Source organism: Labrus bergylta, chromosome 1, assembly GCF_963930695.1.
Source record: "Labrus bergylta chromosome 1, fLabBer1.1, whole genome shotgun sequence".
Lineage (NCBI taxonomy): Eukaryota > Metazoa > Chordata > Actinopteri > Labriformes > Labridae > Labrus > Labrus bergylta.
Window position 1 is genome coordinate 31,225,667 of NC_089195.1, and position 17,601 is coordinate 31,243,267.

Sequence of the window (17,601 nt, forward strand, 5' to 3'; positions counted from 1 at the left end):
CCCTTCTTTCCTTCCTTCCTTCTTTCTTTCTTTCTTTCTTTCTTTCCTTCTCTCTTCCTTCCTTCCTTCCTTCCTTCCTTCTGTCTTCCTTCATTCCTTCATTCCTGTGTCTCCTTGCCCCCCTCCATTGTTACAGTGAAAATGCTCTTAAAGCATGACCACATCTGAGGGCAGTCTCAACGGGGCACCGTGGTGGCCTGGAGGTCTAAGCTGCTGACCATGAAATTCTGATGTTCCTGGTTCAAGTCTGTTGACACCGATTACACGTCCCGTCTCCACCTGCTCCTCTCTGCTTTGGACTCTCAAGAACACAACTTATCTGAGAACATCTTAAATCAAACAGACTGTAATAGATCACCTCAATACATGGATGTTGCAAAGTTTCCATTTGTTTATCCCTTTAATTTTAATTTAGTCTGAAAGGCCTGAAGAATTGAAAAGAGAAAAAATGATGATGCTCAAAAAACAAAATTGGGGGTGAATATTTTGACCCTCTTGTGAACCCTGATATTTTCCCTGGTTTCTTAAAAGGCCCTGAATCCAACATTACAATTCACTTCTTCATGTAGAGACGCACCACCATGCAAGTTAAACCAGCTGTGACGTAACCATTATCAAGTCAAAATATCAAACTGAAAACAAAGATTAAAGTTGACTCCAGACTTACATCTAGTCAGACATGCTTCAATCAGGAGACACAAGTAAATGAATCAAATAGATTTTAAATGTGATATTGAATTAAAGCGCTGATGCCTCACAGCAGGAAGGTTCCTGGTTCGAATCCCTGTCCGACAGAAGCCTTTCTGTGCAAAGTTCTCCATGTGTGTGAGTGGGTTCACTCTGGGTATTCTGGCTTCCTCCCACATTTCAAAGACATGCTCGTTAGGTTCATTGGTGACTCTGAAAAATACTCGTAGGAGTTAATGTGAGTGTGTGTGTGTCTCTTTATGTCAGCTCTGTGATTGCCTGGAGAACAGTCCAGGGTGTACCCCGCCTCACGCCCAAAGGGAGCTGGGATCGACTCAAGCCCTACTGCGACCCCGAATAGGAAAAAGCAGTATAGATAATGGATGGATGGATATTGAATTATTGAATGTCAGATAATTATTTTTAGCGCTTGAACTCAACAGGAAGATAATGGTGATCGAAGATGTCTGCCCTAAGTGGCAGCTAGATCTAGCCCCCCCCCCACTGTGGGGTCCAGACACTGGCTGTGAAGGCGTCAGCTGATGGTGTCATATGGGATGAACAAGCTGATCTAACAGAAGAATGGGGTTGACCAAAACAGCTGAAGATGTCATCCGAGGCCGAAGGGATGAAGAGGCTGACCAAACTGGGAAGACTGGGGTTGACCGGATGCTGGCTGATGCTGAGATCTGAGGCTGATGGGATGAAGAAGGTGATGGAACTGCGAGGGCTTGGTGGTGACGGGGAGGTGGAGGGTCGCTCGTAATGATGGCATGAATGAACTAGTGGAAGAGAGTAGCCATATTTAACATAACAGTGAGGGAGTGGAGCAGTGCTATTGGAGAGATGTGAGCAGGTGACGTGAACAGCTGATGAGTACAAGGAAATGAATGAGCATGTCTGGAAGAGCGACGTGATCCAGTATGAAAATACCATTAAAACCAGCTTGCAGAATATTCCGGTATATTCTTCCTGACTAAACTTTCCGTAGAACTACATTCAAAGTGATAAATAAAACACCCTCACATTGTGATAGGGATCTGATGAAGAGAGAATCTGTATATTTAAGACTCACTACCTTTGATCTGATGCGCTCTGGCGTCTAAATAATCACCACGTCTCTCCATCTCAAACCGCTCTCAACCCTTTCTCCGCTATCATCACTGCACCCATTTCATCAGCTTATTTAGAAAACTGTTATTACCCATAACATTCAATTTCCACCGTGTTTACTCCCCGTCTGCTGAAAGGGCTAATGGAGATATTGACAGCTGAGTGCAGAGTGATTCCGTCCAGGCCATTGTGTTGAGTGCTCGGATGGAGAGGAGCGGATGACTGGAGGGCTATCTATGGTATTACATATAGAGAGAGGAAGGCGTGGGAAAGAGAGGCCCCTGTGAAAGCCTGAAGCTTAAATACCAGGCCTCGCTCACTCACGCACACACACACACACACACACACACACACACACACACACACACACACATTCACAGACATGAAAGACAACTACTGCAGCTCAAACACACACACACACGCACATGGATACACATACAGGCAGTGGATTAGGATGGGGATTATGAGAGCATAGCTGTAAAACAGTCAGAGACAGATCAGTGTTATACTTCATGAACACACACACACACACACACACACACACACACACATGCTGGATGTCTACTAAGACCGTACAGTACGATGGATTTACTCCGAGGTCGATGGTGATGACTTGTGTTCCTGCGTCATGACCGAGCACTATTCAAAGCTTAAAGAAGAAGACAGTTCAATTTGGGAAGCAAAGCAGCTTTAGTAATCAATTATTGAACTTGTGTGGCAGACGGAGAGAGTGACAGAGATGGTATGTCCACCCCCCCCCCCCCCCCCCCGTAAAGTATTACACTGTGTTCAGGAAACCAATGAATGACCTGCAGAGAGGAGAAGAAGAAGTACAATGAGGTTTTTTAACTTCAAAATGTTGGGGCTTATATCTTAAATCCAATATGCTTGAAGAGAAAACAACCTTGACATCGCCTTGCCGAGAAGTTCTCAACATTTTGCGCGCCAAAGCTCAGGCGAGGTACGTTAACAAAAAAAACACCCCCATAACCTGCTTTAATAAAATTCCCTCAGTCTCGTCTACAAGGGCAGCGAAACACAGAGGCATCTCTTTGTTTCCCGTGCAATGTCTAGAAGTCTGAATCAGCCTCTTCAAAACTGAAGAGTTTTAGAGCTATGTTAGCAGCTGTGAGCCGCTGTACACCCACACAGGTGATTTGAGAACATAGCGCTTTACTGTGTTTCTGCAAAAGAGTTGTAACTGAGCTCAGCCGCCATCATGTCTTTGTTCAGTCGTATCGATTCAGGGACGACACAATATTGGAGTCCCAGTCTGTGAATTCTGATTTACAGGTTTTTGGTGTTGCAGAAGCACGGCACAGCGGGAGCTTCACATACACACACAGTCAGACATGCACACACACACACACAGCACTGCGCTCCCCCCCGCTGGTACAGCTGATTCTTTCACCACCCATTACACCTCTGCACCTTCAGATCGACGGCGAAACATCACAGGGACGTTAATATCCCGGTTTGAAACAGCAGTCTGATTAGACCTCTACTCAGAAATGTGTGTCGAGTGTGTTTGACTGACGGCTACACTACACTTTTAATTTCATAGAAACCATTTTGGAAGGATTTTTTATTATACTTGTTGGTGCTTAGAAATTACATTCATTATAACGTCTCAGCATGGCTCAACCTATTTACAGCCTGGTCCTGGTCTAACCAACCAGAAAATGAAAAACACCGGTGTGGGGGGTTGTAGCCTAGTGGTTATGTCAGGCGCCACATGTACAGAGGCTTTAGTTTTTGTTGTGGTGGCTGTGGGTTAGAATCCGACCTCAGCATTTTGTTGCATGTCATCCCCGACTCTATCTTCAGCTGTCCTATCCAATAAGGCAAAACTGGCCAAAATATATTTAAAACAAACACCTGTGTGGGTGTACAGAGGCTTTAACGAGACAGACACCTCTGATGTTGACAAATGGAGCTGATACTGATGTGCAAAAAACTGCAGTTCCTTTGTTGGCCACTTGAGGCTGGCTGCAAAAGTCAAGGACTCACTATTGGTTCCCATGTTTGAAATGTCAGATTTTACAGTAGAAATAAACATATTTACAGTCTGGTTCTGGTATCAATAGCTCATTTATTTTTTTCTCATGACTCATCTGTTTTGATTTGAGTAAACCTAGGAGAGAATCTAAATTTGCATAATTAGAGGCGTGGCCGAGCTGACTGACAGATGAGAGTAGTAGTTCCTTAGTTTGCTTGAATAACTGGAAACATATCTGAGCAATGTTCTCTTTTGAAACTTCTTTCAACCCAAACACCAAAGTGAATAAAGTTTTGTCTGCGAGTCCAACAAAGTCAAAATACTTTTAGTGTTTTAAATATTCAACAGCACCTTGTCATTCTCATGTTTGAGTTACTTTGGCTAATCCACAGTGACTGCTAACAGCTTTTTAAAAGCTTTATCAGTCCTTTGTAGAGCGTTCTTTCAAAGAACAGTCTTTAACATGAAACGTGGAGAACGGTGTGTTATCTTAAGTCTCACTGTGGCTTCAATTATACATCATACATTTTCACACTAAAAAGAAAAAAATATCCGAGGTTGATGTGATTTGTGATAAAGTTTGAAATGAAAAGTTGATAAAGTGTGACCTTCTGAATTTGCAAAGTTTGCTGTAACTTTTTTTAAAAAATCAAATCAGCGCATTCTGTGTTTGATTTGATGACCTGACTGCATCGCTGCTCCCTCTTTGTCATTCCCCATTCAAACCAAGCGGCAAGCTCCGGTGTTAAAATATGAGAACCAACGTGGAAGTGCAAAATCCTGCAGTCTGTCAAGAGTCCGCTTGAGGCTGGCTCCAGGAACACTAGAAGTCTCAATCACACCCTTTTTAAAAAAGCAGTTTTTACAGCATAAATAAACATGTTTACAGCCTGGTGCAAAACATGATATTGGTCTGATTAGTTATTGTCATCATGGGCAAAAACTGCACATTCGTTTTAATTTTATGAACGATATGTGTTATTCATAGTTAGGCGCGTAGCTGACATGATTGACAGGTGGGCGTGATGTAACAGAAAAACCCACCTCAGCTCCAGCTCTCAGCCTGTTTGAGGTTGACAGACAGGATTTCCAACATGGCGGCTGCTGCTGATGAGCCTCAAGAGCCCCCTGCAGGAACCAGATGGCTGACGTCACTCTCAGGCTCCGCCCATTAATATTTACAGTCTATGGTTCAACAAGAGGGAACCACCTTGTTCACTTGAACAAATCGCTCAGTCGTTAAACGCAACGTGTTGCTGTGAACCGATGCTGATGTTGCAGGGATGCAGGCGCCTAAACTTGGAGGTAAAATGATGAATGATGCTGTCATGCTAGACCTTGTCAAATAATGTTTCAAAAAATCAGGCCACACGCTGCTCAGACATGATGGAGCACCGCTTTCTACACAGACCGAGTGCTTCAATCTGTGGCCCCGCTAACGCTCCGGTCCCGCTGCACCGAGCACGCCTCAGGTCACCAGACATCTGTCAAACGGGCGTGGGCAGCTCAGCGGAGGGTCCGAGGCTCCCCGCGATGCCATCATTTCAAAGTGTCAAACATAATCATCAATCTCTGTTTTGTCTCCTTTTTAGATTCACTCTGCATCCTCATTTCTGCACGGCCCTCCTCAAACTCTCCCCTCCTCCTCCTCCTCTTCCACATTTCTCCTCTCCTCTCTCAGTATGCTGAAATCTATAACTAGCAATTTGCCAATCTCCCCCACGATGACACACACACACACACACACACACACACACACACACACGCACACACACACACACACACACACAAACACACACACACACACACACACACACATGCACACACAGAGGCATCCAGACCGCTGGAGCTGCTATGGTGTATAATGACAGATAATTGGCTATTGTGGGTTCGCCCTCGGCAGCGGGAACCAATCACAGTGACAGCCACTTCTCCATGACCTGTGTGTGTTTGCCTGAGTTTGTGTGAGTGTGTGTGTGTGCGAGCGAGCGTGGGTTTGTCAGAGTGTGAGTTGCACTGATTGTATTTTATTTTGCTGTGTGTGTGTTGAGGTAGTTGCTAGTCAAGCGTGTACAGTACAGTGCGTTGCTGACAGCCCTCTTTGTACTTCATATCCCCGTCATTGTCACATTCATGTAAACATTAATTTGCCATTCTACTATATGTGTGCAATATTTATGTCTGAATTCTAATATCAAGAGCTTTCTACATACAGTACATACGCTGACACATTAGGCTTTATGCACAAGTGTAACCGCCATAAAGTGTGTTTATTTCCTTCACATCGCCCCTCAGTGTTTCTCATTTTACAACCTCAGGGTTTATGCACCCATTTCCACGATCCCACACGACGCACCCTCGCTGTTCTCCGCTTGCTGTGACAGCTGCTTAGCCTGTCATTCACTCTGAAGGCGTCAGCAGCCGTGGTTAATGGTCTCTGTGCTGAGCCATTTCATACGGTACCTGTTGACTCCATCTGTTCCAGACTGATCTGATTCCTTTCCCCCCATTGGAAAATAATCCCGCTGTGTTCTCCCACGGCACTGCATCAGCAATAACAGCCATGACGCCAAGTGGAGAACATTGCCCTCTCATCTATGCACTCTCTCTCTCTCTCTCTCTCTCTCTCTCTCTCTCTCTGCGTTTTTTATTCTCTCACCTTATCGCGTATTCCTCCTCTTTCTCTGTCTCTTCCTCTCTCGCTGTTTTTTCCACACCCTCCCTCCCTCCCTCCCTCTCTCTCACCCTGTTTGCACCGATTCTCATTTCCGCTCTTTCAATAGGGAGAGAGTGCTCATCCAACACATGCACACGGACCCAAATGAGATCCTCCTGTGCGTGTGTGTTGCATGCGTGACTCAGTAAATATGATCTTTTCTGTATTGCTAATACACGCTGCCATAAAAAAACAAAAAGAAGTACTCGTGTGTAGAGGAGGGGGTTGTGTACTTCATCAAAACCAGCCAGCTCAATATTCCCAAATGCAATTTCCTGGATGTGAAAAGAGCAGGCTGGATGTTCATCACTCTATTCTCCCTTTTTTAGTGTTCAATAAAAGCTTCTTTAGGCTGCTCGCTCTCGTGCTCTCTCGCTGTCATTTTCACTCTTTCTTTCTGACTCTTCTGCACACACCGACACACACACACACACACACACACACACACACACACACACACACACACTCCCGCCTTGTGTGGAAGTCAGCATATCAGTCTCCTGAGTGTGATTAAAGTGCATATCACAGCATGTTCCCTCCTCACTGTTCCTTTTGTAAATGCTGCTTAACATTCAGAGACTTTATCACATAATTCCGCTCAGCTGAGCTCAGCCGTATTGTGTCTGTGAAAATCAATTGTAGCAATGGAGATTTTTTTTTTTTTCACCGTTATATGTAGATAAAAAAAAAAAAAAAAACACACGCTTCAGCTCTGGCCCCATCTAAATTGATCATTTTGCGGCTCCACAGGCTCAGAATTATCTTTTTTTTTTTCTTTTCTCTCCTTTTGCTAAGCCAGAGGAAGATTGCTTTTGTTGAGGTTAAATCAACATGTTTACAACAGGAGTCAAAAAGACACAATGAGGTCCTTTCAACAACTGAATAGAAGAGGAATAATAGGTGGAGTGTGGCAAATTGGGACATCGAATCTTGTTATCCTTGTTTACCCTCGTAGTGTTATCTAAATATGTGATTACAGATCAGGATTTATCTCAGTGTAGGTGTTATAAACCAACCTGCAGCTTCTCCCCTTACCTCCCCCCCCCTGACTGTGCTCTCTCTGCCAGCTGCATTAGCTCCCCCCCCCCCGCTCGATGAAGTTATGCCTGTTATAGCCCAGGTGCAACTGTGGAAGGTGCCACCTTTAATACAAGCCAAGACAGTAACGCTTTGCAGCCGTCTGCAGCCGCACATGTTTTCATGGGGAGAAGATGAATGACTGGAGAACATGTTTGAACGCAAAATCTTTTGACTTAAAGGCTTTATATGCTATTTGTCAGATGTCGCCCTTGAGCACCAGCATTAAAACCAAAACAACTCGCGCTGCATTGTTGTGTTAGCATGCTAATGCTAGTGATCTTTATTATGCTGGTATCTTCACACTGCATGTAAATTTACCTGAAATGAGCGTGATCTAGAAACACAGTTAAGCAGTGAGTACAGTATGTTATTCTTCTTTTCTCTAGTCCCTCAATTAAACAACTTTTATACACGAGGGGAGGAGTCAGCCGGCCGTCCCGGCGATGTAAACAAACTGAAGATAGGACTCTGAAAACTCTGAAAGCATCACAGACAGTGAGACTCGGGTGTTACACCCATTGTAGACAGTCATGACTCACAGAGTTATTTTCAGAGGATATACTTGATTTATATTATATTTAAGTGTGAAAAATCACAGAAAGCCTTTAAGGACAGAAGGTTTGTGTGGTGTGAGGTTGTCAAATATTCAGATGTCATTGATAATTTTTCAAAACCAAATTTGTATTAAACAAATTCAAAACAGCGAGGTGATCTGGTGCTCCTACCAACCGACGTCCCCTGACGCCCAGCCTCCACCATCGGACTGTGTCGTCCCCACAACCACCGCCATCCTCATTCATTCACGACCTGCTCTGACCTCCACCTCAACGCTTATGTTATGAATTGACGCTACGCAAATAATGACTGATTCATTGACTGAACGATGCAAACTTGTTTTTTTTAATGATCAATGGTGTTGTAAGCTTTAAAATAACTTCAGATCTTCAGTCACATTTTCACTGAAAGCTGCTGCAAGGTCAGCAAATAATGGCGTGCTTTAAGACCTTTTGGCGTTAGAGTTGGGTTTACATCTCTTACAAACAGAAAAAAGTCAGAGTAGGTGACACTGTGTAAAATAATGTTGAGATACTGAAACATTGCCATTGCCCTAACCTTAACCCAGTGTGAAGGAATTGCTTGCACTGTGATGATGAAAAACAATAAATGACCCGTTATTTAATGACTACGACTTGTGTTTTGGTTGCCATGGTATCGAAACAGGCATTGGCATTGCTTGATTTTGACTTGTATCACATTGAAGTTTAACATTCTGGTATTGTAACGACCTTAGTGTGGTGGGTGCGTGTGTCTGGAATTTGAGTGTTTGTGCAACATTTTCCCGGCGCGATAAAAAGGACACGTGTGGCTGTCCCGGGGGAGGAGTCATAAATCTTTGAAGCTTCAGGAGGGTTTACTGTACCCGTATCTGTGTGTTATAGAGGCGGGGTCAAGTGTCAGTGGGAGGGCAGGGGGTCAAGTGTATATGTGGGGCATTAATCATTAAGCATCAGTGATTAAGGCCTGTGTGTGTGTGTGTGTGTGTGTGTGTGTGTGGGTGGCACTGTGGCTCTCTATGATGCTGAGATTAGAGGCAATTATTGAAATGTCATGGCTTTAATGGGCCGCAGCTCTGCACCACTCTCATAAGTCACGAGCTGAACTTTCAAGGTGAAGAAACGGCAACCTGTTCGCTCGCTCTTTGTGTTTTTTGAAGACTGTTTTGCTCATCATCTTGTCGTGTTTTATCCACTCTGAAGCCCCTCTATACCTTTTACATATAAAGCAAGTTTAATAGCCTCGCTGTCACATCTTTGAAAGATTCTTTCGTCAGAGCCTCGGGCGACTGTCAGCCTCACGGTCGAACACAAGGATCGTTCCATTCAATCGATATCGGGGTGTCTCATTTCTAATTTTAACTAGATTGGTCTGTTTTTCTCAGGATAGTTCATGGCTCTCAGTATATCATTTTATTAATAGTTTGCATGCAGTTCTGAAAACCACTCGGGGACTTTAAATCTCCTTAGTGTGTGCATGAAGAACTCACCTTGAAGTATTGAAAGAAGCAGCATGTCCATGTTTAGAGTATTTAATTGGCTGCTACGAATGAAGTCATCTGCACAGTCTCCTGAGAGTGGCCTTCAGAACAGGGGCAGGCACCTCCTTTCAACGATGGCTCTCATTGGCTGTTATCGGCTGCAAACAGTGTATTGAGGGTCGTAATTGACTGGATGAGGTTATTTAAAAGGTCAGAGAATTATCTCATTTAGTCTTGTATAAGTCTTTGCTTATTTTATGTTTATTTTGTTTCTATTTTTGATATTTAGTGCACAGTTCACCAAAGTAAAATTCCTTGTGTGTGTGTAAGCATACGTGGCCAAATAAGCTGATTCTGAGAACCAGCGGAGGAAAACCTTTTTTTTTGTGCCTTTAATGGAGATATAGGATAGAGTTGGAAATCAGGGAGAGAGAGAGTAGGGAATGACATGCAGGAAAGGAGCCACAGGTGGGATTTGAACCTGGGCCGCCCACTTGGAAGACTACAGCCTCCATACATGGGGCCCACGCTCTAACCACTGAGCCACCAGCGCCCCACAGCTGAGGAAAACTTGAAGAAATCTGTCGATCTTTATAGGCGTAGTGTGTTTGGGTTAAATCTTTCTCTGGATTTGGACCCTGACCCTGTTTTTGTTGGAATATTATGATCAGGAGAATACAGTAAATCTTAAAATGGTGAGTCGGAAGAAAGTAAAAAGTCGTTGCTGGTTTGTCGGTGGTCTGACAGGTGCGTAGATTGTGGCTGCTGTGGTGGTTGAATCCTCACACGTGTGAACTGTCAGTGTGTGAGGATTCTGTATCATGTCTGAATCTTTATCTTATTCCTGTTATTTGCATTTATACAGTTTTGCCCTCTCTGTTTGGCCCCTCTGTTGATCTCTGTTCTGTTGTTGCTGTATTTGTCTGTCACAGCACTTTGTAAACATTTGTTTTTAAAGGTGCTATAAGGTTATTATAATTATTAGGCATGTGTACTGTGATATTATAAGGTCACCTTAATGCACAGGGTTAGGGTGCAGACTTAATGAAGGAGAGAAATGATGGATCAAGTCTTATCAGAGAATAAATTGTTATTCCAAGTCTAGAAGACAAATGGTTAATGACATGGTTGATCTCTTGTGTTGTTAATGAGAATATGGACTAATGAGTGTAAAAAAAAACAACTGTTGAGTATCAGTCAGCGATGGGCAAGGTCTGACGAATCAGGATCGACTCTATAAGTCCTTAATCGGGGACAGGCCTAGTGTGTTTATAAAGTTTTGCAAAAATCTATTATTGCCATTCCTGGACGGTCTGCTGATTACTTTCTCAATTAATCAATTCTTTGGACTGTTATGTTTTGCTAAACTCATCATGTTTTCCCAAAGCCCAAGCTTATCAGAAAATATTAATTTTCTCTCATAGAAAATAGTGTAACAGAAATCTCAGAACCCATCAGCAATCATTGTCTTCCTTTTTTGTTTTCCTTTTTGTGTGACACTAACGTCTACCTCATTAACACTGTGATAACTCTGTCGATTACATCCCCCAGATTAGCACCCGTTCATCTGTTTCTCGTGAGGCTCCGTTGAACAGTAGATAATAAGTTACACAGAGGCTTCAGCGGTATGAGTCCCCAACAAAAAAAGATTTAGTTCTTGTGATTTACACTCAAGTAACAGGTCTTAAATTTGCCTAAAAAACAAGATCATGATGCAGGTCTGTTCTCAAGAGGAGAAGAAAATGACTGAAGATGTTTGTTGAGTGGATGTCAGGTCGATCATTTCTGATGTGCTTCAGGTAGTCAAGGCATCAAAACGCAGATTGTTTTTTGTGACACGGTCAAGCGGATGTGTTAAAGTTGAAATGTTGGATCTAGGATGGATGGATATCTGTTTAAAAAGACGAGTAAATAATCATCAGAATACAACAGGGTGTCATTACTGTGGATTCTGCCTGCTTTTGTACATTTTTGTAGAATCTGTAAAAATATATTATAATACCAACAACCAACAAATATGCACATTTGAGAGGCTACCATCTTATTTTTTGGCTTTAATGTTTGAAAAGAAAGAAGGGAAAATTGTTGCTTATTTATGATCTGTCATCTGACTTAACCAATGAATAATTCAGAAAGCAATGTTCTCGTCAATCTTTCTTTCTTGAGTCAAAGTTTTAAAGAGGAACAGAAACTCCTAGGAGGGAACATTCGGTGGTTAACCAGAAGCCAATATCGACTGACATTGTTGAAGATGCAGGAGTGGAAACAAAACATGAACATACAAACATTTGACATGTTAAAGGTGCTCTTCTCCCTTGAAATTCTTGTGAAATCTATGTTCTCATAGAAGCACAGCAATGTTCTTTGGTCAAAATATAACTTGAATCAAGCACCAGAGGAGGTTTGTGACCCTGTATAAACCAGCTCTCTCAGAACGCTCCGTTTTGGTGCGTGTGTCTCTTTAAATGCAATGACCCCGCCCCCTGAGTTTTCCCCGTAGACATCACTCCTCTGTAGAGAGAATAAAAATGGCCAACCTGCGCAAAAGTTTTGTTCTAGGCTGGGGGTGGAGTCTATGGGTGGAGATACCAGGGGAGGGGAGGGGATTTTATTTGACCAGAATCCCACTGTGACATCACAAGGAGAGCACATTTGAAACGGAGCATTTTTCTCTGTGTTGTAAGACTTATGCAGACCACAAACAAAGGACTGGATGGCTTTATTTCACATTTTGTGGGTCAGTAGACACTCAGGTTACCCAAATATATGTTCAGAAACAGTGTACAAGTGGATTTTTCATAATATGTCCCCTTTAAAAAGTAAGACACACTGTCGTTGTGTACAAAGGCAAGCTGGAAACGACATACCCCTAACAAAGAAACAGAAACAAAGATCTTAACCTGTTCAGAAAGTGATAAAATCAGTGATGCTTGTTTAACGTGAAACTTTTTTGTTGCGGTGTAGTTTGCTTGCTATTGGATTGGAGAATCCTTAAAATTGATATACTTTCACTTTTATGAAAACTTTAGTTTAATTTGGTTATTTGATGTGAATATGAGCGTTGTCATGTAACGTCATGGTTCCGACAGCTCAGTTGACGGCGTTATTTACCAGATTAGCAGGGTAGCTGAAGAACAGCCAGAGGACATGTCACAAAAAACACAAGAGTCATATAACTTTCCATAACCGTGATTGTCTATCAAACTGACACAAGATTATCTCCTGCTCTCGACTGACCTGAGCGATCTCTGACGCTCTGTGTCATTTGGTTAACGGAGAGGGCGAGGAGTCCACTCTGCAGGTCCATAAGCCTGATCCCTTTTGTGCTCGCCTTTGCTCTAAATGACGTCCCCGACGTAATTTGTCAGCGACCTCAGAAGGGTAATTTGGCTTTAAGTTTTTATAACCGAAGAGACGATGGCATGTTGTTGCATGATGAGTATGCTAACTGCTTGTACCTACACTGCACGCTACCTGAGAATATTACATTTATTGTAATGGAAAAGCCAATAATTTAGCATGCTAGCACAAGCTAACCATGTGTTTATGGCACTTGCACTTCCCACAGAAAGCAGGCCAACTTCATGTCTACTGGTGAAAACCAACACAAAGTTCACCCTCGTTTTGGAACGGGCTTTATCAACGCGGTGTTTCGCCTCGCTGTGATTATATTTTCTCTCCTTTGTCGCTATGTCACCCTTATTTGGCGGTTTGAATGGCTAACAATCGCTGAATTGTATCTACTGCGTGCTGTCCTTGGCTGGGGGAAACGTCTTTAGTTAATCTAAACATGAAAATCCAGGCAGAGGACATGATCTCTGCAGAATCAAGTCTCCACCACACATGAAGGGAGGCCCGTAAGTGATGATCGAGCGGCGTTACTTTTGTATAAATCTCTCTTTTTTTTTAGGATAAAGCTGCTGACTCTGTCTTTAACTAAAGTAAGAGTTTGGTTCAGTCCATTAAAACGTCCACTTTCCACCATTCTCCATGTAAAATAAACATTGAAGGGCGTAAATATATTTGACACCTTTTATCAGGGGCTGCACGGTGGTGCTGTCGCCTCACAGCGAGGAGGTTCCTGGGCCTCTCTGTGTGGAGTGTGGAGTGTGCCTGTTCTCCCCGTGCATGTGTGGGTTCTCCAAAGACATGCTCGTTATGTTAACTGGTGACTCTGAATTGTCTGTAGGTGTGAATGTCAGTGTGGCTGGTTGTCCGTCTCTATATGTCAGCCCTGTGATTGACAGGCGACCAGTCCAGGTGTAACCCCGCCTCTCGCCCAATGACAGCTGGGATCCGCTCCAGCCCCGGGAAAAAAACAGTACAGAAAATGGATAGATGGATGGATGGACCTTTTATCAGTCAGAATGGTTTATTTTTAAACCTACATATTTCTGAAAACTGAAAATCAGCAGGACATTTTTCTCAAAAAAAAGCATGTTCTCCAAATTGATAAAAAAAGAAATGTCATGCTACAGTAGAACCGACTGGATCTTCTTAATAAGCCTACGCGCTCACACTGTTGCAGCTGAGAATATCTGCACTGCACTGAAGGGGAGAGGCAGTTGTCACTTGCTCCAATCCATGTCTGGGTGCAGGATTACAGAACAACAGAGGTGTTTGTGTCTGCAGATACAAAGCGAGGAGTTTATGCATGACTGAAAAGTCATCGACACTGAAAACGAATTAATTGGTTATCTGTCTGCATGTGTGCAGTATGGCTGCAGGGGGGAGTGTGTGTGGGGACGGTTAGTGTGTGTTTTCACATGCAAAAAGCACCCATGTATAGACACGCATTGAATATTGAACCCACATATCCATACATATTTATTAGTGGAGCCGTCAGATCGTGTGTGTAGATATGTGTTGACATGAGAGAGGGTGCTGGAGTGTGAAGCAACAAAACAACTGCAACAACATCATCATATGAAAAACTGCTTCCACTGTGGCATTTAGAAGAATACAAGCTGCTAAATTGTCTAGAAATAGCAGCTCGTTACAGCTCGGTGCATGTGTGTTTTTGCAAACCTGTGTGTAATTGTGAAAATGTGTGTGTGTGTGTGTGATGCCCATCAAACACAGCTCTAGATTCCATTTTAGCCGTGTGAAGTTATCTTGATAGCAATCCCCCTTATCTCTTGGTGAGTTATTATCTTTTGAGTGTCTGTGTGGTGCGACTGCGGAATGTGCGCACAACCCCATCGTGTATGTGTGTGTGTAAAAAACATCTGTCTCTGGTGCATGCACCCCCCCCCCTCCTCAGCCTGAGGTTGTGTTAACCACTGAGCTCTGAGCTGAGGAGTTTCTGCAACAAAAGCATGTTTACGCTCCTTTGTCTCATTTACATCGGACTGATGGGAATCTGCTGCAGCGCTGATTGTGTTTGGTGTTCTAGGTCAGCTCATCCTGATAAGTCTGTGTGCAGGTGTGTGTGTGTGTGTGTGTGTGTGTGTGTGTGTGTGTGTGTGTGTGTGTGTGTGTGTGTGTGTGTGTGTTATGAAACGACCCTCAGTCCTTCTTGGTCCGTCCTCTTTGTCCGTGCAGACAATCCTGACGTTCTTTAAAGTTGTACACAACTCATTGAGGCCGCACAAATCGCTCAGCCCGACGTCCAAACACACAAAGTTAAACCACTCACACGATTATTACTGGTAGGTTTATAATCACGTTGTGATGCCCTAAGCGCTTCAAGCATTAGTCCCATCTGGGAAGATTTTTGGGGGGATTTTATTTTAGATTCATCATACGACCGTCTGCACCGAGAAACTTTTTGAGATTAAAATGCCAAACTCCCCGTAATCCTCACATCTTTTCTGGAAAAAACTCTGGTGAAACATTTCTTCTCTGTGGACCCCATGGATTTCTTTTATGACCACTTTTTTTTGGAAATTGTGAGCCTTAAATGAAATTTCCAGGTGAACATGTTGCGGTTTAAGATCATTTTCAAAAACCTGCTTATCTACTTCTGATTACTCCTTAATCTCCAAAAATGGCATTAACCCAAAAAACCCCTTTAAATCTGTTGATTTATCTAGATTTAGGTTAGACAACGTGATGGGAGAACGTGATAATGACCCTTATCTAACATCTTAAACTGAAGCATCGTACCTCAGCCTATCGATTGCACTTGTTTCCAGTGTTATTTAAAAAGTGGGCTTGGCGTCAGTGCACTGGGTCATTTATTGGTTTCATCAAATATTAAAGCTGAATAAACCATGTGACAAGATGGCTTAAGATAACATGATATGCATTCATTGATCAATCCGCAAGGACTATTTGGTCCCTCACCAAGGGGGGGGGGAAGTGATCACTTGTACCCCATACACACACACACACACACACACACACACACATACACTCACAATATTATGGACGACCCCCCCCCCCCTCCCATATAAAAAAATATCATATATAACGGCGCATGGTTTACTCTCGGCGTCTGCAGCTTTAAATCTGCAGCCAACTTCGCTCCAGCCACCACACCGGGGGGATTTAGCAGCTACCTTACCGACTCATAGACTCACCGGGTAGGAAATTATTGGAGCGAGAGAGCGAGAGCGACGATTGAGAGAGAGAGAGAGAGAGAGAGAGAGAGAGGGAGGGAGGGTTAGAGAGAGAGAGAGACAGTGAGAGAGGGGGGAGGGAGGGAAACAGACGCACGGTGCTGGATTATTTGGGCAGAGCGGCTGCAGCCACGGTGGATGTAACAACAGTAACACAGTCAGACGGACGGACGGACGAAAAGAGCTCGAGTCTATTCCACACTGCGAGTTTCTTTTTTTCCAACGACGGCGCGTGGCGGGATGCTGATATGGTGAGCGCGTGATCCTTTTTTATTTTATTTTTTTATTTTTTTGGACTGTTATAGTTTCGGGTTATTTCTTGTCATGCACAATGGAGCATCAACTTCTAATGATTCCCGTGATAAGCGCCTTCACATCTGCCCTCTATTCGGTTAAGAGTGTGTGTGTGTGTGTGTGCGTGTGTGTGTGTGTGTGTGTGTGTGTGTCAGTCCTCCGGTGTCAAACACATAGACTGACACTTAATGTCTGCCTCACAGCCTGGATAGTGAGTTGTTTTATGGGATGATGCAGGCGGAAAAATCAATGTGATAGTTCTGTAATATTCGATAAGTCAGGAGATTGTAATAACAGCAGTCAACAGTGAGTTAGATCTTGAATAAGTCCAAAATGATGCTTGTTTTTCCATGCATTCATTCCCATATTTGTATGAGAGCTTGCCTTGTGACTATCATCTTTATTCCCTATGATTCCACAGTAACAGGAGCATACAGTAGAACAGTTTAAACGCTGCTTTACTGCCCTGCATCCCTTGTCAAATGTACTGTGATGTTATTACATTTCACATGCAATGAGGCGGCTGCAGAAAATGAGCTTTTAAATGAGAGATTAAGGAGGCTTGGTTTTCACTGGGGGTCGCTGCCTGCTGAGAAGGGGGGGGGGGGGGGGGGGTTATGGGTGCTCCCCCTCTCAAAACATGCTCTGAGGTGTTTCCTCACGACCGAAAGCGATGCCACCGGCACAACACACACACACTCACACACAGAGCACATATAGGACGGGCATATGATGGAGGGTGCAGACACAAAGCTGTGGGATTTGTTAATGGCACTGAGTGAGTGGGCTGTCTGAGAATTTATGCAAAACTGCATGAACACTTTAGACTCAAATAGGCCACAGTGGATTATGAGGCTGAATTTCTGTCTGTGGATTTCCCCTGCACCAGCCGGTATCAAATCCATTTAGACATGTTTCACAGAGGATATTGGAAATAGAAAATTTGAGATTATATATTTTATTATGTAAGATTTCCATGAATTGGGTTTTTTTTCTGGATTTAAGCAGCCTTCATCGTCTTCGTCCACCTGTGAGATGTGCAAAGATCTGTGTCTGACAGCTTTTGATGCATGACATTTATATTCCTCTTCTATTCTACGCCGCTGCCAAAACT

The 17,601-nt window shown here is 43.4% G+C and overlaps 1 protein-coding gene across 13 annotated transcripts in view; it reads left to right on the top strand.

Annotated features, from left to right (window-relative positions):
- Nucleotides 1–17,601, top strand: part of ptprdb (protein tyrosine phosphatase receptor type Db) — a 190,703-nt gene that overhangs the window by 58,977 nt on the left and 114,125 nt on the right. Inside the window, exon 1 of one of the 13 annotated variants that reach the window (XM_065959145.1) lies at nt 16,292–16,444. The exons of the other annotated variants lie outside the window; for them this stretch is intronic. The gene's annotated coding sequence lies outside the window, so the exon portion shown is untranslated. Of the gene's footprint in view, nt 1–16,291; nt 16,445–17,601 lie in introns of those variants that run through there. 13 annotated transcript variants of the gene reach the window in all.